The sequence below is a fragment of the Entelurus aequoreus genome, linkage group LG21 (assembly GCF_033978785.1).
Source record: "Entelurus aequoreus isolate RoL-2023_Sb linkage group LG21, RoL_Eaeq_v1.1, whole genome shotgun sequence".
Taxonomy (NCBI): Eukaryota; Metazoa; Chordata; class Actinopteri; order Syngnathiformes; family Syngnathidae; genus Entelurus; species Entelurus aequoreus.
The window spans coordinates 38,243,460-38,268,807 of NC_084751.1; the positions used below are offsets into that span (position 1 = coordinate 38,243,460).

The following is a 25,348-nucleotide window of genomic DNA, read 5'->3' on the forward strand; positions in this document are numbered from 1 at the left end:
CAGGCCTGGCCCTAACCAATCTGGCGCCCTAGGCAAGATTGGTTGCCTAGGGCGCCCCCCCACTTCGGCAGTGAAGTGTATATACTCACAAGAAACCGAATAGCTTTGTCTTTGACCTTTTGTTTACTTAAAGAAAGCAAATTAACATATTACATGAGAATGTTGTTATGATTATCTTTAACCGAATCACAGCAGTGCTCAAATTAAAAAAACAGCATTCCCTCTCATGTGATATTGCTTAATTAACATTAATGATGTGCACTTTAACAACTAGGCTTACCACTATACCTAATATATAAAGGGGTGGAAAAGTGACTATTACCTGCAGGGCAAACATTAGCTAACCAGAAGGCAATAACAATGTAAACAAAAAAACACCTGCTTAAAAGATCTAATACAAATGTCCCTGAGGAATGTAAGGTGGGAGTACTGTAATTACCTAACGTTACATTATTATTTTCCATAACAATTTAGCCCCCTCCACAATATTAACCCGACGTTAAAACAGAACTAGCTATTTATTGATTAGCAATTGCCGAATCATGTAACAAAAGCCAGGTTACTATCACATTCTGTAACAGACAAATAATTTCATGTAGGCTAACGTTACCTACCTGCTACCTCTGTCTTTTTCTCGTTTCTCCTCCTCTTCTTTCCTCTTTTTTTCTTCCCTGGGCACCTGACAGTTTTGGCCGTTTTGACATTTGTGGTGACGTCCAAAAAGAGTCATGATACGGGAAGGGAGGGGGCGCACCGTGCGGGGGTAGGTCGTAATGTTGTAACAAATAATATTTCTATTAAACAGGCTTTACTTTGCATTTTAATTAACGTGGGATAATTTTTTGCATTTAGAAATAATAGTACCAACTTTTTTTTTTTTTTTCTCCAACATTTGTGGCACTGGCGTGGCGCCCCCTGATGGACGGCGCCCTTAGCGTTTGCCTATACGGCCTATGCCACGGACCGGCCCTGCCGAATATGATTCATTAGTATCACGGTACCATACTAATACCGGTATAAATGTCATACTGTCCTATACGTGTTTCCCTTTCACTCGTATTGTTTCGTCTTTGTACCCTTTCCCTCCGTTTCCTCGCCCAATATTCCACGTCTCCTCTACTTATTGCCTCTCCTCCTCCTCTTTTATTTGTAATTGCATGCAGGAAGCTGGCAGATATGGTGAGGTGTAATGTGCTGTCTGATTCCCCCTCTAAGTGTTCTTAAATGATTGCTATGTGTTTGTCAAGCCAAGCGTTGAGTGCTTATTAAAGAGAAATGCTTTGAACAGTGTGTGTGTGTGTGTGTGTGTGTGTGTGTGTGTGTGTGTGTGTGTGTGTGTGTGTGTGTGTGTGTGTGTGTGTGTGTGTGTGTGTGTGTGTGTGTGTGTGTGTGTGTGTGTGTGTGTGTGTGTGTGTGTGTGTGTGTGTGTGTGTGTGTGTGTTGTAGAGGATGGAGCAAATTATCTCTGTTGTGTCAATCCCTCACAGTGCGTCGATTCGGTCGGACATTTTTTTTTTTTTGGTCTGTGTTGTCGTTGCACTCGTGCGACATCACTCGGCTGCCCCGCGCATTAACTCTGATGAGCGAGCTTATCAGCGATCTCATCTGTGCCTCGGTTATGACTGATTCTAAGAGCGCACTAATTATCCTTCTCCCTACAGAGGGAATTGAATTGCTGACCATGACAGCATCATTGCCTGGCTCAAGGGACGCTCGTCACTGCGCTTGGCTGTCGTTCTTGGCTCGGTTGAAGGGGATTTTTTTGGGGGGTGAATTGTAAATATCTAGTCGTGCAACATGAAATTGGACAAATGTGATGAAAGGCATACGTCAAGCTGAGGATGTGCGTAATAATCCATTAGGGGATTGATTGATCATTAAGACTTCGGTCGATTTTGCGAAATTTATTGTTGATTGATTGTGTTGCGGTAAAGTCTAATGCACTACTTGGCTGCAGCCAGCAGAGGCACTGTTGATTCAGACCTAGCTGGTTTGTGGCTTGAAGAAGAACAGCATCACGTCGTCTAAGGCAGGGTTTTTCACTAGTGTGCCGTGGGAGATTATGTAATTTCACCTATTTGGGTTAAAAATATTTTTTGCAAACCAGTAATTATAGTCTGCAAATGATGTGTTTAGAGCTCGGCAGAGTAACCGTGTAATACTCTTCCATATCAGTAGGTGGCAGCAGCCGGTAGCTAATTGCTTTGTAGATGTCGGAAACAGCGGGAGGCAGTGTGCAGGTAAAAAGGTAAACCAAAAATAAACAAAAGGTGAGTGCCCCTAAGAAAAGGCATTGAAGCTTAGGGAAGGCTATGCAGAACGAAACTAAAACTGAACAGGCTACAAAGTAAACAAAAACAGAATGCTGGACGACAGCAAAGACTTACTGGGGAGCAAAGACGGCGTCCGCAATGTAGATCCGAACATGACATGACAATCAACAATGTCCCCACTAAGAAGGATAAAAAAACAACCAAAATATTCTTGATTGCTAAAACAAAGTAGATGTGGGAAATATCGCTCAAAGGAAAACATGAAACTGCTACAGGAAAATACCAAAAAAAGAGAAAAAGCCACCAAAATAGGAGCGCAAGACAAGAACTAAAACCCGACACACAGGAAAACAGCAAAAAAACTCAAAATAAGTCAGGGTGTGATGTGACAGGTGGTGACAGTACACCTACTTTGAGACAAGAGCTATATTGATGCATGGTTGGTTATGGTTTAAAGTCATATCCAACAATTGTGACAATGACTTTTTACTGTCAACTGAGTTTAAATTTTTAATGATTTTTGCTGGTGGTGTGCCTCCAGATTTTTTCAACGCAAAAAATGTGCCTTGGCTCAAAAAAGGTTGAAAAACGCTGGTCTAAGGTCTACTTTCATGCAGACCTTTGCTATGCAACAGCATTGTTCTGCTAGCAAAGTTAGCTGGCCAGTATCTCTGTATTAAAAACTGCAGTCTAGCTATGCAGTGATACAGTATTTGTGTCCTTAGTAGCATACTTGCCAACCTTGAGACCTCCAATATCGGGAGGTGAGGGGGGGGCGTGTTTGGGGCGGGGACGTGGCTAAGGGCGTGGTTAAGAGGAGAGTATATTTACAGCTGGAAATCACCAAATCAAGTATTTCATATATATATATATATAATATATATATATATATGCAGTGTCGGGTTAGTTACTGAAAACCAGTAACTAGTTACAATTACGAGTTACTTAATGTCAAAAGTAACTCAGTTACTAACTCAGTTACTTACATCAAAAAGTAATGCCTTATTGTGAAAAGTAACTATTTAGTTACTTCTTTTTTTCTTCTTTTTTTTTTAAAGCTCCCATTAATGGCCTTTTAACCTTCATTTCAGTACTGTTATTGCACTGGAGAATAATACAATCTGTTGATCAACTTGACATGCATTTCTATTTGCATTTTAACATAATTAATGAAAAACAGTGCAACATAAAAAGGCATTTCTCCTTTCTTTAAACTTGGACCAATGACCATTAATAACAAAAAACAACTGAAAGTGCAACATAAGAAGGCACATCATCTTCCTTGAAACATAGATAGTGAAATAAAGCCTGACATCTGGAGTGATGCTGCTGTCTTCCACACTTGGAGTCATGGATTGTAGAGTCCTTGTTCTCAGTGGCAGGATCATTGACACAGATGGTGAAGTTTCAGATGTAACACTTTTGAGGGGTTTAAGCACCTGGAGGACCTCCTCTGCCACTCTCGCATCATCATCAGACAGGTTGACGATGTATTTGACATTTTTCTTCAGGGTGTTGTGGATCAATGCAGAGTATATAGCTGCCTGCTGCTGCAACATATCATAAGTGGAGTTCCACTTCGTTGGGACGTCATGTATGAGCTTTATGAGTAGGCAGCTTTAGTATTTCTTGCTTTGTCTTAAGCACATGAGCAGCTGTTGTGCTAGGAAACCTCCTTCCTGATCCATCCTATTGACTGAGATGTGATGCCAAATTCACTACATGTGCAAAGCACCTATCTGTGGTCCCAGTCCTGCGTCATTCACTGCAATTATTTGATTTTTGGCATTATCGCGTGTGACTGGGAAATCTTTATCTTCCATTCCTCCACTGCTTGTGTCAGTACCTGCGCAAGGTGACTCTCGTAGAGGGGGCGTGTCTTCTCATCTGCCAGTCTGCTGTGATGAAGTGAGCTCTTTTATCGTCACATAGTTTCCCTGGACGTCCACCAGTCTGGTGATGCTCGGGATAGTTCATCCACAACTTTTTTCTCCTCATGCTCATAAAGATCTGGCACAATCTTATCGCTGAAGTGGGTGCGCGACGGGATGTCGTAACGTGGCTCAAGCACGTTCAGCATGTGTTTAAAACCCTCGTTTTGCACAACGGAGTCTGCTCCTATAAACACACCGGTTGAATGGCGCGGGGCGTTCAAGCTCTTCCGTTACTCCGCTCGCCATGACCGCGCTGTGTGTGGACTGAACGTGCATGCGAACAACCTTTTTGTTTTGTTTTATATATCAAACCGCGGATCACGTGTGTGCCTCCCCTCCCCACACCCACACCCACACCCAGACACACACACACGCCTCTTTTCTTCTCTCCAGCGTGTGACAGGGGAAGATTTAGAAGAAAGACACCGCAGCGCATCTGTTTCTAGCCGATACTACATCAAAAATAACGTAAAATAACGCAGTAACGCATCATGTAGTAACAGTAACTGAGTTACTGCATATAAAAAAATAACGCGTTAGATTACTAGTTACCGCCGAAACTAACGGCGTTACAAAGTAACGCGTTAGTCCCAACACTGTATATATGTATGAAATACTTCACTTTCAGTGAATTCTAGCTATATATATATATATATATATATATATATATATATATATATATATATATATATATATATATATATATATATACATATATATATATATATATATATATATATATATATTATTTTTTATTTTATTATACATATAAATAAAAGACATACTTGAATTTCAGTGTTCTGCAGGCTATCCAGTAGGTGGCAGTATTGTCCTGTTTAAGAGTGTCACAACATTGCTGTTTACGGCAGACAAACTGCTTTACGGTGGACTAAACGTGACTGCTGTTGTCGTGTGTTGTTACCGCGCTGGGAGGACGTTAATGAAACTGCCCAACAATAAACCCACATAAGAAACCAAGAACTCTCTCTCCTTGTTGTGCATTCTACTCTCTAAAAGCCGTAGATGTTATGACGTCATTGGGCAGGCAAGCTGCTGGGAAAGCGGACGTGAGAACGGCTGTCCCCGCTCAGGTCCGCATTGAGCTGGAGGGGGCGTGGCCTCCAGCTCCGGCTGAATACCGGGAGTTTGTCGGGAGAAAATCTCTGCCGGGAGGTTGTCGGGAGAGGCGCTGAAAAACGGGATTCTCCCGCTAAAAACGGGAGGGTTGGCAAGTATGTTAGTAGTGTTGTCCCGATACCAATATTTTGGTACCGGTACCAAAATATTGGTATTTCGGTACTTATCGGTACTTTTCAATACTTTTCTAAATGAAGGGGACCACAAAAAATGGCATTATTGGCTTTATTTTAACAAAAAAAATCCTACGGTACATTAAACATATGTTTCTTATTGCAAGTTTGTCCTTAAATAAAATAGTGAACATACAAGACAACTTGTCTTTTATTAGTAAGTAATCAAAATCAGTCCAAGCCTGGGCCCCTGGGCCTCAAAAACCAGCAACGTCACGGCGTGACAACGCGCCATCATGCCCGTTAGTACAGTTTTTGATTCATTAGTACCGCGATACTATACCAGTACCGGTATCCCGTTCAACCCTAGTCTGTACCTTCGTAATTTGCTACGAGTTCTTTGTTTAAGTCAACAGTGTTTCTCATCGTCTTTTCCAGAGTGTTTTTTTGGGCCCCCGTGGTGGCTTATTGCGCAACCACACTGAATAACATCAACATATTGACTGTTTCACTAACGTGTGAGATTAGTGTGTTACGTGCAATCGTCATTTTCAGAAACTGTCAAAAAGTGCGTACAAAAACCGAGGTACCACGATATCGATTCATGAATAACACTGAGCATTATTTGTTATCGTTATAAAGTACAATTTGAATACCCCTCAATGTAATTAGTTTGTGAAGATGTACTTAATGTTGTACTAGTGTTGTCCCGATACCAAAATGTATTTCGGTACTTCTCAGTACTTTTCGGTAATTTTTTAAATAAAGGGGACCACAAAAAATGTCATTATTGGCTTTAATTTAACAAAAAATCTTAGGGTACATTAAATATTTGTTTCTTTTTGCAAGTTTGTCGTTAAATAAAATAGTGAACATACAAGACAACTTGTCTTTTAGTAGTAAGTAAGCAAACAAAGGCTCCTAATTAGTCTGCTGACATATGCAGTAACATATTGTGTCATTTTCCATTCTATTATTTTGTCAACATTATAAAGGACAAGTGGTAGAAAATGAATGATTAATCTACTTGTTCATTTACTGTTAATATCTGCTTACTTTCTCTTTTAACATGTTCTATCTACACTTCTGTTAAAATGTAATAATCACTTATTCTTCTGTTGTCTTGATACTTTACATTAGTTTTGGATGATACCACAAATTTGGGTCCAGATTGAGGCCAAGGGGAAAAAAACCTCATAGCCATAGCGAAACATAAACATGTGTGTAAGAGGGAAACATCAAATATCAAAAAGAACATTAAAGACATTGAAAGAGCAGAGCTGATGCAACCAGCCACAAAAGTAAAACGACAACAAAAAAAACAAAACCAAAACATATACACTGTGGTGGCCTCGGCAGTGTTAGGGTTAGGGTTAGGATCGATACCATTTATTTAGAAAAGTACATTTTGTTACCTGTGTGTGTGTGTGTGTGTGTGTGTGTGTGTGTGTGTGTGTGTGTGTGTGTGTGTGTGTGTGTGTGTGTGTGTGTGTGTGTGTGTGTGTGTGTGTGTGTGTGTGTGTGTGTGTGTGTGTGTGTGTGTGTGTGTGTGTGTGTGTGTCAGCTGGAGCAAAGATGGCATCCAGGTGAGCCGCTGCCTCATCAGCACTTCCTAATAAATAATGGCTTCCTCCTCTCTCTCTCTTTTGCTGTCCATCTTTGTCCCTCCTTTTGGGTTTGGACATAAATTCATAACATCTGCATGAGTTTTATAGTCATAGAGCAGTGGTCCCCAACCACCGGGCCGCGTCCCGGTACCGGTCCGTGGACTGATTGGTACCGGTCCGCGGCCGCACAAGAATTTTTTTTTTTTTTTTTTTTTTTTTTTTTTTTAATTAAATCAACATAGAAAACACAATATATACATTACATATCAATATAAATCAATACAGTATGCAGGGATACAGTCCGTAAGCATACATGAATGTATTTCTTTCTGACAAAATTATTATTTTTTTTATTTTTTTATTTTTTTTACTGTGAGTTAGACACACACATGGCAACTTCTACTACTACGGGTTTACATGTTGTTTTTAGTGCTGTCAAACAATTAATTAAAATAAGAGATTAATCACAGTTTTAATTGTGATCCATCATGAATAGTCACAGTATATTGTTTGCGAGCATACCGTATTTTCCGGACTATAAGGCGCACTTGAAATCCTTTTTTTCCCCCTCAAAACTCAACAGTGCGCCTTATAACCCAATGCGCCTAATGTACGGAATCATTTTGGTTGTGCTTACCGACCTCGAAGCTATTTTATTTGGTACATGGTGAAATGGTAAGTGTGACTAGTAGATGGCAGTCACACATAAGAGATATGTGTAGACTGCAATATGACTCAAGGAAACAACACCATAATTGTATATGTTCGATTGAAAATATATCCCTTCACTGGCTTCCTGTTCCACTCGGGATTGAATACAAAGTCTCCCTACTAACTCACCAGTGCCTCCATGGAAATGCCCCCCTCTACCTCAAAGAACTACTCACCCCCAAATCCTCCGCTCCGGACAGGCTAACCTCCTCCAACCTCTGAGGACAAAGCTACGAACTATGGGAGACCGGGCTTTCTGCTCCGCCGCTCCCAGTCTGTGGAACGCTCTCCCTGACCACCTGAGGGCACCACAGACTGTGGATGCTTTTAAAAAAGGCTTAAAAACCCTTCTTTTTTTTAAAAAAAAAAGCCTTTTTATAGATATATGCATACTAGGTCTAGCTATTAGGCTGTTCTAGTTTTTATTTTTATTTATTTTTATTATCTTAATTTTTTTTAATACACTGTAGCACTTTGAGGTTGTTTGCTCAATGTAAAGTGCTTTTTACAAATAAAATCTATTATTATTATGATTATTATTATTATTATAGAACATTACACACGGGTCTCCAAAATCTATTAGAAATGTTTTCGTACGACTTTGGTAAGCTATGAAGTCGCACCACTTAAAGGATTGTACTGTGCTTCAATTTACGATTATTATTATGGCGTGTGTATAAGGTAAGACATATTATCTGCCGTTTTGTTTCGCAATATTATGCAAAAGAAACGTTTCTTACCTTCTGGTACATGCTGATGTGTATTTGGGATCTGCATAAGTCCTAAAAATTTGCGCGCGTCCGCCTTTGTAGTCCGTGCCGACACCGTTGTCCAGGGGTCCCCAAACTTTTTGACTCCGGGGCCGCATTGGGGTAAAACAATTTGGCTGGTGGCCGTGCTATACATATATATATATATATATATATATATATATATATATATATATATATATATATATATATATATATATATATATATATTATAATATTATATGTAAATGTGTGCGTGTTTATATATGTGTGTGTATATATGTATATGTCTATGTAAATGTGCATATATGTGTGTGTGTATATATGTATATTTGTATATATATATGTATGTATGTATGTGTATATATGTATGTATGTATGTGTATATATATATGTATATGTGTATATATGTATATATACACTACCGTTCAAAAGTTTGGGGTCACCCAAATAATTTTGTGGAATAGCCTTAATTTCTAAGAACAAGAATAGACTGTCGAGTTTCAGATGAAAGTTCTCTTTTTCTGGCCATTTTGAGCGTTTAATTGATCCCACAAATGTGATGCTCCAGAAACTCAATCTGCTCAAAGGAAGGTCAGTTTTGTAGCTTCTGTAACGAGCTAAACTGTTTTCAGATGTGTGAACATGATTGCACAAGGGTTTTCTAATCATCAATTAGCCTTCTGAGCCAATGAGCAAACACATTGTACCATTAGAACACTGGAGTGATAGTTGCTGGAAATGGGCCTCTATACACCTATGTAGATATTGTACCAAAAACCAGACATTTGCAGCTAGAATAGTCATTTACCACATTAGCAATGTATAGAGTGTATTTCTTTAAAGTTAAGACTAGTATAAAGTTATCTTCATTGAAAAGTACAGTGCTTTTCCTTCAAAAATAAGGACATTTCAATGTGACCCCAAACTTTTGAACGGTAGTGTATATGTATATGTATATGTGTCTATATGTGTGTGTATATATATATATATATATATATATATATATATATATATATATATATATATATATATATATATATATATATATATATATATATATATATATATATATATATATATATTCCTCGCGCACTAATTGACTGAAAGAGCGCACTTGCTGCATGTCACGTTATCGATGGTAAAATGCATTTTTAGACAATATGATTTGCATGAGTGGCTAGGAGACGGTAGAAAATGGACTAGCAAGGACACATTTTTAAAAAAATTATTTAAAAAAAAAAAATATATATATATATTTTTTTTTTTAACTTGGGACTTCCTGCGGGCCGGATTTTGGACGCTGGGGGGCCGTATCCGGCCCGCGGGCCATAGTTCGGGGACCCCTGCCGTAGTCGATAAGCTTCTTCTTTTTCTCTATCTTCTTGTTATGGGACATTCATCCTCCGCTGTTGTCATTTCTAATACAAAGTAGTGTAAAGTTCTTACTTATATCTCTCAGTAAACTCGCCATGAAAGCGCTAAAACATACCGGTGTAGTGAGTTTACATTATTCACCCAAGGAACTTTAGTTATTAGAGAGTTCCGGTCGGACGGTTTTTCACGGGACACAAATACGGTAGGTAGGTCCCAATTTGATTCAAACAACCTTATTATGGAACTTTAACGGCAATATTGCTTATATTTCAGTGGCCAATGAAAGATCCAAAGTGTTATGCATGACATCATAACGCCCCAGACAGTTTGGATCCTTCATTGGCCACTGAAATAAAAGTCATTCACAAAACTTCACAATGCAGATCCAGAGTTACTTTCTTTGTGTAAGTTTGTATTCCTCTCACCACACCCGGCAACGACACAAGTGCACACTTTCTCGTGACAAGTCTAACCGCCGGAGGTGGCATCCAGCCATATGTCTCGGTGAGTGTCAGGACAGAGACACTCTTATGTGTCCCTCTCTGCGCGTCTATCTACACGTCTTCCCTCCCAGCCTCGCCGGCAATCTATCTTGGTTAATTTTGTCATTGTGTGCAGCTGGTCACAGAACGAGCCCAGTCCGCTCTGGAAGAAAACAGACCCCGGTGTAGTGTGGGAATTGTGTGTGGAAGCATGAGAGAATTACGAAACCATAAACCAGTGAAGTTGGCACGTTGTGTAAATCGTAAAAAAAAAAAACTGAATAAAATGATTTGCAAATCCTTTTCAACTTATATTCAATTGAATAGACTGCAAAGACAAGATACTTAACGTTCAAACTGGAAAACGTTATTTTTGGCAAATATTAGCTCATTTGGAATTTGATGCCTGCAACATGTTTCAAAAAAATCTGGCACAAATGGCAAAAAAGACTGAGACAGTTGAGGAATGCTCATCAAACACTTATTTGGAACATCTCACAGGTGAACAGGCTAATTGGGAACAGGTGGGTGCCATGATTGGGTATAAAAGCAGCTACCGTGAAATGCTCAGTCATTCACAAACTAGGACGGGGCGAGGGTCGCCACTTTGTGAACAAACGCGTGAGCGAATTGTCGAACAGTTTAAGAACAACATTTCTCAACCAGCTATTGCAAGGAATTTAGGGATTTCACCATCTACGGTCCGTAGTATCATCAAAAGGTTCAGAGAATCTGGAGAAATCACTGCACGTAAGCGATGATATTACAGACGTTCGATCCCTCAGGCGGTACTGCATCAAAAAGTGACATCAGTGTGTAATGGATATCACCACATGGGCTGAGGAACACTTCAGAAAACCACTGTCAGTAACTACAGTTTGTCGCTACATCTGTAAGTGCAAGTTAAAACTATACAATGCAAAGAGAAAGCCATTTATCAACAACACCCAGAAACGCTGTCGGCTTCACTGGGCCTGAACTCATCTAAGATGGACTGATGCAAAGTGGAAAAGTGTTCCGTGGTCTGACGAGTCCACATTTCAAATTGTGTTTGGAAACTGTGGACGTCGTGTCCTCCGGATCAAAGAGGAAAAGAACCATCCGGATTGTTCTAGCCAGCATCTGTGATGGTATAGGGGAGTATTAGTGCCCAAAGCATGGGTAACTTACACATCTGTGAAGTTAAGTTGAAAAGGATTTGCAAATCATTGTATTGTTTTTATTCACGAATTACACAATGTGCCAACTTTACTGGTTTTGGTTTTTGTACACAAACGCACCTCCCAAATCTCTGCTAACATTGTCGATGGCCTGCATGTCAAACAAGACGATTGCTCAAACGCTTCTCACTTGTAGGATCTGAGCATGATCATGAAAAGGAATAAATTATTAAACTGAATTAATTTTCTGGTGGACCAAAACAAGGCACACTGACAATAGCATGACTGTGGGTAGCACAGAAGGAAAGTGACTTGGTAGACTATCCTCTCTTTGTACCACTTAAACCATAAACATTAATAATTAAACTATGTACAAAACCCAAAACCAGTGAAGTTGGCAATCGAAAATCATAAATAAAAACAGAAGACAAGATATTTAATGTTTGAACAGAGAAACTTCTTTTGTTTTTTTTGCAAATAATCATTAACTTAGAATTTAATGGTAGCAACATGTTGCAAAAAAGTTGGCACAGGGGCATGTTCACCACTGTGTTACATGGCCTTTCCTTTTAACAACACTCAGTAAACGTTTGGGAACTGAGACCAATTTTTGAAAATTTTCAGGTGGAATTATTTTCCATTCTTGCTTGATGTACAGCTTAAGTTGTTCAACAGTCTCCGTTGTGGTATTTTAGGCTTCATAATGCGCCACACATTTTCAATGGGAGACAGGTCTGGACTACAGGCAGGCCAGTCTAGTACCCGCACTCTTTTACTATGAAGCCACGCTGTTGTAACACGTGGCTTGGCATTGTCTTGCTGAAATAAGCAGGGGCGTCCATGATAACGTTGCTTGGATGGCAACATATGTTGCTCCAAAACCTTTACGCATTAATAGTACCTTCACAGATGTGTAAGTTACCCATGCCTTGGGCACTAATACACCCCCATACCATCACAGATGCTGCCTTTTGAACTTTGCGCCTATAACAATCCGGATGGTTCCTTTCCTCTTTGGTCCGCAGGACACAACGTCCACAGTTTCCAAAAATAATTTGAAATGTGGACTGGTCAGACCACAGAACACTTTTCCACTTTGCATCAGTCCATCTTAGATGAGCTCGGGCCCAGCGAAGCCGGCGGCGTTTCTGGGTGTTGTTGATTAATGGCTTTCGCTTTGCATAGTAGAGTTTTAACTTGCACTTACAGATGTAGCGACCAACTGTAGTAACAGACAGTGGTTTTCTGAAGTTTTCCTGAGCCCATGTGGTGATATCCATTACACACTGATGTCACTTTTTGATGCAGTACCGCCTGAGGGATCGAAGGTCTGTAATATAATGGCTTATGTGCAATGATTTCTCCAGATTCTCTGAACCTTTTGATGATGTTACGGACCGTAGATGGTGAAATCTTGAATATAGGTTGAAAAGGATTTGCAAATCATTGTATTCTGTTTTTATTTACGATTTACACAACGTGCCGACTTCACTGGTTTTGGGTGTTGTATAATAATAGGCAAAGCTAATAATAGGCTATTCAGATAATAGTGCAGTGGTGAATAGAGCAAAGGGATGATAAAGTGAACAGGAGTTAGAACTAGCACAGGGACGAATTAGTTCCAGGGTTATTTCCCAGCAACAGGTCTGACACTCTGTGACTGTTTAGCGTTTATCAGATTGATAACCTGGGGGGAAAACTGTTTCTATGAAGGGTTGTTTATGCATACGGTGATTTGTAACGCTGGAAGGGAGGAGTTTGAACAGTTTGTGACCAGGTTCTGAGGGGTCTGCAGTGATGCTACCTGCATGTTTCTTGACCCTTGATCGGTATAAGCCCTGGATGGGAGGGGAAGAAGGCCGACACGATTCGCTTTTCTGCAGTCCTGATTGTCCGTAGCAGTCTGCGTCTGTCCAGCTTGGTTGCTGATCCAAACCAGACGGTGATGGAGGTGCACAGGACAGACTGAATGATGGCGGTGTAGAACATGGTCGGTCAGTTACTGGGGCAGGGTAAACTTCTTGAACTGACGCCGTGCTGTGCATTTTTCCTGATTGTGTCTAGGTCCTGTGAGATTGTGGATCCGAGGGACCTGAAAGAGTCCAGAGTATAACCTGTGCTGTTCAGAAGGAAGAAGGGTCTGGGGGGGAATTAGGAAGGGCTTCTCCTGAAGTCCACTGTGAACTCCACAGTCTTGACCAGGTTCAGCTCCAGATGGTTCTGACTGTACCAGACAGTGGCATGTCCAGAATTTTTTTTCCCAGGGTGGCACCCGTAAAACAGTCAGGGGCAGCTCTAGCTACTATATTAGTTTCCCGGATGGTTACATCACAAAGTATGGAGTGAATCTTCTTGTAAGACTCATTTAATTAATTACTGCATTATGCATTTTCATGTGTATGGATCATTCAAAGTGCACCATCACTATACAGTCGCCTCCCAGAGCAAAAAAAAAAGGTTCTGTTGTTTAGATCGCACGTCTATGGCAACCAGAAAATGTGGTTTTATATTATATTTTCTGTTTCATGTTTTACAACATAACGTAACAGCACAGGTTGGAGCTTTGAAGCATTTGATGTCATGAATGTGGAGAGATACGGGTGTCTGCACGGGTACAGCCGGTATCACTCTCTCACCCGGGTACCATGTTAGACTGGACCGGTATAATACATGCAAAACCCTCATTTAAATAGGGCAGTCTGCACCCCGTTTGCACTTGTTGTCAATTGCACTTGCACAGTCTTAGTAGGTCAACCACATACAGTACGTCCACTAATACTACACGCAATTATACGGTTTGTGCACGCTGTTTTGCACTTGTTATTTAGATCTTAGTAAATCCGACCCTGTGTCTAGTCCGGGGTTCGGCAACCAGTTGCTCTAGTCTTTAGCACATTTTCAAAAATGTATGAAAATGTAAAAAGATGATGGAAAAAGCATATTTTTTGTTTTAATATGGTTTCTGTTGGAGGACAAACATGACACAAAACCTTCCTAATTGTTGGAAATCCCACTGTTTATGTTAAACATGCTTCACCGATGGGAGTGATTGGCGAGTGCCGTTTTGTCCTGCTAAGTTTGCCGGTCCTTGAACTCACCGTAGTTTGTTTGCATGTACAACTTTCTCCGACGCTGCCACGGAAAGACGTGTTTTATGCAACTCCTTCTTTGCCTGGTTTTGTCCACCAAACTTGTTGTGAGCTTTGTTGATGTTATTGACTTGTTGGAGTGCTAATCAGGCATATTTGGTCACTGCTTGGATGACTGCAAGCTACTCTATGCTAACATGCTATTTAGGCTAGCTGTATGTACATATTGCATCATTATGCCTCGTTTGTAGGTACATTTGAGCTCATTTAATTTCCTTTACTTATGTCCTCTGTGTATTTAATTTATATTTGCATGTCTCATGACACATTCTCTGTATGTAATATTGGCTGCATTTCTCATAGTGTGCCACGCTGTTCCAGACCACAGCAAACGTTACCCAGCTTGCAAATATTGTAATAAAACCATTAGATTCTAGTGACTAGAAGAAGACCGCCTGTCGTTTCCTTTAACTTGGACACACACACGTATACATTTGGCCATTCTCAGCTAGTAATTTCCAGGAGTTATCTCACCCTCCGAGAAGCCTCTGTTTTACTAATGTTTTCCAAGTTGTAAAAATGTGTAGAATAAATATTACATTTCAGCATTTCTTTCAACAAAGATTTACGTCAGCCTGCGACACATAGTCATTTTGATAGTAGGCTGTTAATGCTATTATTGACATCACATACATCACATGTTGCCTTCATTATAACACTTATATAAATATTTTAAAGTCATTTTGATAGTAGGCTAATATAGACTCTTGCATCATGTGTTGCCTTCATTATAACACTTATATAAGACTTTTAAAGTCATTTTGATAGTAGGCTAATATAGACACTTACATCAGTGTTGCCATCATTATAACCCCTATATAAGACTTTTGAAGTCATTTTGATAGTAGGCTAATATAGACACATCATGTGTTGCCATTATTACAACACTTATATAAGACTTTTGAAGTAATTTTGATAGTAGGCTAATATAGACACTTACATCATGTGTTGCCATCATTATAACACTTATATAAGACTTTTGAGGTCATTTTGATAGTAGGCTAATATAGACACTTACATCATGTGTTGTCTTCATTATAACACGTATATACGACTTTTGAAGTCATGTTGATAGTAGGCTAATATAGACATTTGCATCATGTGTTGCCTTCATTATAACACTTATACAAGACTTTTAAAGTCATTTTGATAGTAGGCTAATATAGACACTTACATCATGTGTTGCCATCATTATAACACTTATACAAGACTTTTAAAGTCATTTTGATAGTAGGCTAATATAGACACTTACATCATGTGTTGCCTTCATTATAACACTTATATACGACTTTTGAAGTCATGTTTATAGTAGGCCAATATAGACACTTACATCATGTGTTGCCTTCATTATAAGACGTATATAAGACTTTTAAAGTCATTTTGATAGTAGGCCAATATAGACACTTACATCATGTGTTGCCTTCATTATAACACTTATATAAGACTTTTAAAGTCATTTTGATAGTAGGCTAATATAGACACTTACATCATGTGTTGCCTTCATTATAAGACTTATATACGACTTTTGAAGTCATGTTGATAGTAGGCCAATATAGACACTTACATCATGTGTTGCCTTCATTATAACACTTATATAAGACTTTTGAAGTCATTTTGATAGTAGGCTAATATAGACACTTACATCATGTGTTGCCATCATAACACTTATATACGACTTTTGAAGTATGTTGATAGTAGGCTAATATAGCTAATATAGAAACTAGCATCATGTGTTGCCTTCATTATAACACATACTGTACATAAGACTTTTAAAGTCATTTTGATAGTAGGCTAATATAGACACTTACATCATGTGTTGCCTTCATTATAACACTTATATAAGACTGTTGAAGTCATTTTGATAGTAGGAAGTCATTTTGATAGTAGGCTAATATAGACACTTACATCATGTGTTGCCTTCATTATAAGACTTATATACGACTTTTGAAGTCATGTTGATAGTAGGCCAATATAGACACTTACATCATGTGTTGCCTTCATTATAACACTTATATAAGACTTTTGAAGTCATTTTGATAGTAGGCTAATATAGACACTTACATCATGTGTTGCCATCATAACACTTATATACGACTTTTGAAGTCATGTTGATAGTAGGCTAATATAGCTAATATAGAAACTTGCATCATGTGTTGCCTTCATTATAACACGTACATAAGACTTTTAAAGTCATTTTGATAGTAGGCTAATATATAGTAATATAGACACTTACATCATGTGTTGCCTTCATTGTAACACTTATATAAGACTTTTAATTTTTTGCGGCTCCAGACCTTTTTTGTTGCTGTTTTTTTCCGTCTTAATATGGCTCTTTTAACATTTTGGGTTGCCGACCCCTGGTCTAGTCTCATAACTGGATAGGTGATAGTGTTGTCCCGATACCAATATTTTGGTACTCTTACCGGTACCAAAATGTATTTTGGTAAATTGTGGTTAATTGTGGTAAATTTTGGTAAATGTTGGTAATTTTTGGTACTTTTCGATACTTTTCTAAGTAAAGTGGACCACAAAAAATTGCATTATTGGCTTTATTTTAACAAAAAATCTTACGGTACATTAAACATTTGTTTATTATTGCAATTTTGTACTTAAATAAAATAGTGGAAAAACAAGACAACTTGTCTTTTAGTAGTAAGTAAGCAAACAAAGGGTCCTAATTTAGTCTACTGACATATGCAGTAACATATTGTGTCATTTTCCATTCTATTATTTTGTCAAAATTATTAAGGACAAGCGGTAGAAAATGAATTATTAATCTACTTGTTCATTTACTGTTAATATCTGCTTACTTTCTCTTTCAACATGTTCTATCTACACTTCTGTTAAAATGTAATAATCACTTATTCTTCTGTTGTTTGATACTTTACATTAGTTTTGGATGATACCACAAATTTAGGTATCAATCCGACATCAAGTCGTTACAGGATCATACATTGGTCATATTCAAAGTCCTCATGTGTCCAGGGACATATTTCCTGAGTTCATAAACATAATATACATTTTAAAAAACGAAAAAAGATGTTGTGATACAAAAAAATATTGATATAATCATAGTAGTATCGACTCGATACGCTCCTGTACTTGGTATCATTACAACGGATGTCAGGTGGAGATCCACCCATGGCGTTTGTTTACATTGTGACGCCGGTGAGCTACGGTGTGTAGTGAAGCATGTTTAGCTATTCCTCGTCCTGCAGGGATGATACTTGTAAGAAACTTACTTTATTTGTCGCCATGGAGACGAGGATTAGTGATTTGGAAGTAGCGAAAACACTGCCGACTGCGGCGGGACTTTAGCCTTCACCTTTATCGTTAGTTTTTAAGCAAAAATGCGTCCGTTCTCCCTTTTCTGTTTACACACTGTGTCTGCTTGTAAGTACTCTGTGATAGTGCGCTGCCGAACATGCTCCTCTGCTCGTAAACCAGCAATGTCATGATGTGATGACAACGGGAGGCCGGGTGGGTGCTGAACTGGTACTTTTTAGAGGCGGTATAGTATCGAATAGTACTATAGTACCGTACAACCGATCGTCATGACAAAACTTTTCCCAATGTTTTGCCTCGGAGGTTCCTTGACCGTCACTAGCGGGTCCCCGCAGTGACATCACGGCGAGCGCAGAGCGTAGAGCGCGCAGGTAAAGGGAGACAGTCAGTCAGTCAGACAGACAGATGGGGGGTATTTTGTCTCTCCTCCAGCTCGTCTAGTTGCCAGGGCGACCGTCTGGCCCCGGCTCAGTGCTCAAGTACAAGGGGAGAAAAAAGGCAAGAAAAAGCAGCACAATCAGCGAGACTCTTTTTTTGTTTTAGTGGGAACCCCATTTTTAAACCCCCCCGGTGACACGCACTCTCACGGCATGATTGAGGCGGTGTGTGTGTGTGTGTGTGTGTGCGCCAGCGTCCCGTGCCTTTGTGTCTGACTCCGTCTTGTGTGCGAGACTGACTTTATTTAGGACAAGGGCCCTTTTGTTTTAAGCGGGAGAAAGGGCTCTGAGGCCGAGGCCGGGGCCCTGTAATTGGCCTACTTAGACCCTGCTTAGCATGAGAAAAGCCTTTCCTTGGCTCTCTAACTCTTGTTTTCAGCCGCCGAGAGGACGGATGTGCTGATTAGAATTCAGATTAGTGTGAAAAACATCCAGGAGCACCCACCGCACACCACCCCCCCCTCCACGCTTTATATACACCGCACACTAATTACTTAACGACAAAGCTGGGAGGGAGGAAAAAAATAAAAATCGACAATTTAACTGAGTCGTGGAAGACTCCATTGGCGGGGGGGTGGGGGCTTACTCACTTTTCTGTTCTCCTCACTAACTTTTCATGCCTCTCTCCTCCATCCATCTTCCTGTTTTTTTTTTGGGGCCCAGACGCCACTTGTTGCCGCACGACGATTGAACTTAATTAGGGGAGACAAAGTGAGAGCGGCTTGCAAAAAGTTAGAGTCGGCAAAACGAGGTGACAGTTAGAGCGAGGGGAAGACCGGGCAGACGTTAAGAGTCCAAAGCGAGAGTGAGGGGAAGACCGGGAGAAGTTAGAGACTGAGCAGCATGAGGGTGCGTTCAAGGAGGTACCGTAAAACATCGTCTTTAAAAATCTGCTTTTCTTATGTCCTTCTTCTTCTTTGTGTTATCATTGTGCTCTTATTTCATATCACTCAGCATCAGTTAAACATAGTTATAAGGTATACATAGCGACATTAAAGACACTATAGGATGAATGTGACACTCACTGTTGACAATGAACCCTTTTTACTTACCTTTTTATTCAGTGGCACTTCTGTATGTTTGTGATTTTTATCTCTGTTGTTACCCTTTTTTTTTTTTTTTTTTAAATCACTTATTTTGATTCTCTATCTGTTTGTGGTGAAGAGGAAGGCAGTACATTGCTACCCACTGTGACTGAAATGTAGGACGGGGGGGGTGGGAGGGGTCGTTATTATTTTACTTTGATTATTTTTCTGTATTTTTCTAATTTATTTTATTTTTATTTTTTATTTTTTTGTATTCTTGTGGGGTTTTATTTTATTTTATTTATTTTATTGTTTTTTGGTGAGGGAACAAAAAAAAAGTGTCTGTTTTCTCAGTACTTGTACCCGGTACTATGATTTCCTTGTCAAATGAATAAATAAATATTACAAATAAGGGAGGGGATAAAAGGGGGAAGAAAGGAAAGAAGAAGGGAAGAGAGGAAGAGAAGAGAAGGGAAGGAAGGGAAAAAAAAAAATCGTCATATCTTTTTTGTAGTTTTATTCTTTTTTTATTATTGTTATTATTTTTTGTATTGTTCACCACACTAGCATTGCTTTTTTGTGTCACTTTTGATATGGTTTTGTCACGATTTACTTGCTTTTTTTTGTGCCTTCATTATAACACTTATATAAGACTTTTAAAGTAATTTTGATAGTACGCTAATATAGCTAATATAGACACTTACATCGTGTGTTGCCTTCATTATAACACTTATATAAGACTTTTAATGTCATTTTGATAGTATGTTAATATAGACACTTACATCATGTGTTGCCTTCATTATAACACTTATATAAGACTTATAAAGTAATTTTGATAGTAGGCTAATATAGACACTTACATCATGTGTTGCCTTCATTATAACACTTATATAAGACTTTTTGAAGTCGTTTTGATAGTAGGCTAATATAGACACTTACATCATGTGTTGCCTTCATTATAACACAAATATAAGACTTTTGAAGTCATTTTGATAGTAGGCTAGTATAGAGACTTGCATCATGTGGTGCGTTCAAGGAGGTACCGTAAAACACCGTCTTTAAAAATCTGCTTTTATTATGCCCTTCTTCTTCCGTCCGTCCATTTTCTACCGCTTGTCCCTGTCGGGGTCGCAGAGGGTGCTGGAGCCTATCTCAGCTGCATCTTTGTTATTATTTTTTCTTTGTCATGATTTACTTGCTTTTTTTGTGACTTCATTATAACACTTATATAAGACTTTCAAAATAATGTTGATAGTAGGCTAATATAGACGTATACTAATATAGACACTTACATCATGTGTTGTCTTCATTATAACACTTATATAAGACTTTTAAAATAATGTTGATAGTAGGCTAATATAGAGACTTACATCATGTGGTGCGTTCAAGGAGGTACCGTAAAACACAGTCTTTAAAAGCTGCTTTTCTTATGTCCTTCTTCTTCTTTGTTATTGTTATTATTTTTTGTATTGTTCCCACACTGTCACTTTTGATATGGTTTTGTCACGGTTTACTTGCTTTTTTTTGTGACTTCATTATAACCCTTATATAAGACTTTTAAAGTCATTTTGATAGTAGGCTAATATAGACACTTACATCATGTGGTGCGTTCAAGGAGGTACCGTAAAACACCGTCTTTAAAATCTTGCTTTTCTTATGTCCTTCTTCCATCCATCCATTTTCTACCGCTTGTCCCTGTCGGGGTCGCAGAGGGTGCTGGAGCCTATCTCAGCTGCATATTTGTTATTATTTGTTTTTGTCACGATTTACTTGTTTTTTTGTGTGACTTCATTATAACACTTATATAAGACTTTTAAAATAATTTTGATAGTAGGCCAATATAGACACTTACATCATGTGTTGCCTTCATTATAACACTTATATAAGACTTTTAAAGTTATTTTGATAGGAGGCTAATACAGCTAATGTAGACACTTGCATCATATGTTGCCTTCATTATAACACTTATTTAAGACTTTTAAAGTCATTCTGATAGTAGGCTAACATAGACACGTACATCATGTGTTGTCTTCATTATAACACTTATCCAAGACTTAAAATTATTTTGATAGTAGGCTAATATAGCTAATATAGACACTTACATAATGTGTTGCCTTCATTATAACACATGTATAAGACTTTTAAAGTCATTTTGATAGTAGGCTAATATATAATAATATATAATATAGACACATCATGTGTTGCCTTCATTATAACACTTATATACGACTTTTAAAGTCATTTTGATAGTAGGCTAATATAGAGACTTACATCATGTGGTGCGTTCAAGGAGGTACCGTAAAACACAGTCTTTAAAATGTGCTTTTCTTATGTCCTTCTTCTTCTTTGTTATTATTTTTTTGTATTGTTCCCACGCTACCATTGCTTTTTTGTGTCACTTTTGATATGGTTTTGTCACGGTTTACTTGCTTTTTTTGTGACTTCATTATAACACTTATATAAGACTTTTAAAGTCATTTTGATAGTAGGCTAATATAGACACTTACATCATGTGTTGTCTTCATTATAACACTTATATAAGACTTTTAAAGTCATTTTGATAGTAGGCTAATATAGCTAATATAGACACTTACATCATGTGTTGCCTTCATTATAACACTTGTATAAGATTTTTCAAGTCATTTTGATAGTAGGCTAATATAGACACTTACATCATGTGTTGCCTTCATTATAACACTTATATAAGCTTTTCAAAGTCATTTTGATAGTAGGCTAATATAGACACTTACATCATGTGTTGCCTTCATTATAACAGATATGCAAGACTTTCTAAAGTCATTTTGATAGTAGGCTAATATAGACACTTACTGTACATAATGTGTTGCCTTCATTATAACACTTATATATGACTTTTAAAGTCATTTTGATAGTAGGCTAATATAGACACTTACATCATGTGTTGCCTTCATTATAACACTTATATAAGACTTTTAAAGTCATTTTGATAGTAGGCTAATATAGACACTTACATCATGTGTTGTCTTCATTATAACACTTATATAAGACTTTTAAAGTAATTTTGATAGTAGACTAATATAGACACTTACATCATGTGTTGTCTTCATTATAACACTTATATAAGACTTTTAAAGTCATTTTGATAGTAGGCTAATATAGACACTTACATCATGTGTTGCCTTCATTATAACACTTATATAAGACTTTTAAAGTCATTTTGATAGTAGGCTAATATAGACACTTACATCATGTGTTGCCTTCATTATAACACTTATATAAGACTTTTCAAAGTCATTTTGATAGTAGGCTATTATAGACACTTACATCATGTGTTGCCTTCATTATAACACTTATATAAGCTTTTTAAAGTCATTTTGATAGTAGGCTAATATAGACACTTAGTTCATGTGTTGCCTTCATTATAACAGATGTACAAGACTTTCTAAAGTCATTTTGATAGTAGGCTAATATAGACACTTACTGTACATAATGTGTTGCCTTCATTATAACACTTATATACGACTTTTAAAGTCATTTTGATAGTAGGCTAATATAGACACTTACTTCATGTGTTGCCTTCATTATAACACGTATATAAGACTTTTAAAGTCATTTTGATAGTAAGCTAATATAGACACTTACATCATGTGTTGCCTTCATTATAACACTTATATAAGACTTTTAAAGTCATTTTGATAGTAAGCTAATATAGACACTTACATCATGTGTTGCCTTCATTATAACACTTATATAAGACTTTTAAAGTCATTTTGATAGTAGGCTAATATAGACACTTACATCATGTGTTGTCTTCATTATAACACTTATATAAGACTTTTAAAGTAATTTTGATAGTAGACTAATATAGACACTTACATCATGTGTTGTCTTCATTATAACACTTATATAAGACTTTTAAAGTCATTTTGATAGTAGGCTAATATAGACACTTACATCATGTGTTGCCTTCATTATAACACTTATATAAGACTTTTAAAGTCATTTTGATAGTAGGCTAATATAGACACTTACATCATGTGTTGCCTTCATTATAACACTTATATAAGACTTTTCAAAGTCATTTTGATAGTAGGCTATTATAGACACTTACATCATGTGTTGCCTTCATTATAACACTTATATAAGCTTTTTAAAGTCATTTTGATAGTAGGCTAATATAGACACTTAGTTCATGTGTTGCCTTCATTATAACAGATGTACAAGACTTTCTAAAGTCATTTTGATAGTAGGCTAATATAGACACTTACTGTACATAATGTGTTGCCTTCATTATAACACTTATATACGACTTTTAAAGTCATTTTGATAGTAGGCTAATATAGACACTTACTTCATGTGTTGCCTTCATTATAACACGTATATAAGACTTTTAAAGTCATTTTGATAGTAAGCTAATATAGACACTTACATCATGTGTTGCCTTCATTATAACACTTATATAAGACTTTTAAAGTCATTTTGATAGTAAGCTAATATAGACACTTACATCATGTGTTGCCTTCATTATAACACTTACTGTATATAAAACAACCATTTTTTTTGTCAATGCTCTGGCAAAACAAAGGTGTATTCCCTTTGTTTTGGGTTGAAATAGATATGAAAATAAATGATCCAAATGGACATTTTTATTTTGTAATTAAGAAGAAAATTGGTTGCTTGGAGACCCCTGATAGGCCCACGGTAATATTTATTATATGTAGTAATAGTATTTATCTGGTGAGTGATTAGAAAAGATAAGAAAGTTTGAAGAAGAAGACAGCCTAAGGTTTGGGGGTTGAATGCCTGGCTCAAGAGCACACCGGCAGCAATTCCCTTTGATTGTATTGAAAGTGAGTAGCCACTGACGACAAACCTAATATCTATATATGTTTTTTCAAAAAATTTCACTGGTAATTGAGCATATATATTATTATTATAGTGCTGTCAAATAATACATATTTTAGTCAAATTAATCACACTTTGTTATTTACATGAATCATGATAAATCACAGGTTATTACTCACTTGCATACTTTAAATTAACTAAAAAAAGACCCAAATATTTGGAGACGAATGAAATCGTCTTGTCAGAATGTTTTACTTTGCACCTTATTTATTAGCTCATAATATGCATGATGGAATTTGCCACTCATCCTTGCGCTGAAATATGCGTGTACGATCAAAATAAATCCATCAGCATATATACACCATTATTGCCATTGATTTTTGTGAATAAACACGCGAGTTAACTTGTTATTTTTGACAGCTGTAATTAATATAGGTTGCCTAATGAACCCCTCTCATCTCATTGCAATGTGTTTACTTGTGGTATTCCAACACATTAAAACTGCAGTCTTACTATAATGTATACAGATGTATACAGTGTGTGTGTATGTGTGTGTGTATATATATATATATATATATATATATATATATATATATATATATATATATATATATATATATATATATATATATATATATATATATATATATATATATATATATATATATATATATATTCTTTTTTCTCTTTTTTTTTTTTTTTTGGAGGCTATTTTGAAGAAACTAGAATACAAAACATGTTTTCAGTTATTTCACTTTTTTTTTTGTTAAGTACATAACTCCACATGTGTTCATTCATAGTTTAGATGCCTTCAGTGACAATCTACAATGAAAATAGTCATGAAAATTAAGAAAACGCATTGAATGAGAAGGTGTGTCCAAACTTTTGGCCTGTACTATCTATCCTCCATGAAAACGTACTTTGTATGATCATATTCATTTTGTCTTAAAGTCCAGTTTAGAGAAGTATTTAATCTTGGATACAGTATATAATCCTCCATATTGGCAGACACATTCATTTAATTCAATTGCAATCCAAGCAATAAAACAATATTTTTGCATCTGACAAAAAACACCCCACAAACA

At 37.3% G+C, this 25,348-nt stretch overlaps 1 protein-coding gene across 5 annotated transcripts in view; it reads left to right on the plus strand.

Moving 5' to 3' along the window:
• The window catches only part of tcf4 (transcription factor 4), a 355,283-nt gene that overhangs the window by 172,695 nt on the left and 157,240 nt on the right, over positions 1–25,348 (plus strand). Inside the window, exon 1 of one of the 5 annotated variants that reach the window (XM_062031634.1) lies at positions 19,152–19,277. The exons of the other annotated variants lie outside the window; for them this stretch is intronic. The gene's annotated coding sequence lies outside the window, so the exon portion shown is untranslated. Of the gene's footprint in view, positions 1–19,151; positions 19,278–25,348 lie in introns of those variants that run through there. 5 annotated transcript variants of the gene reach the window in all.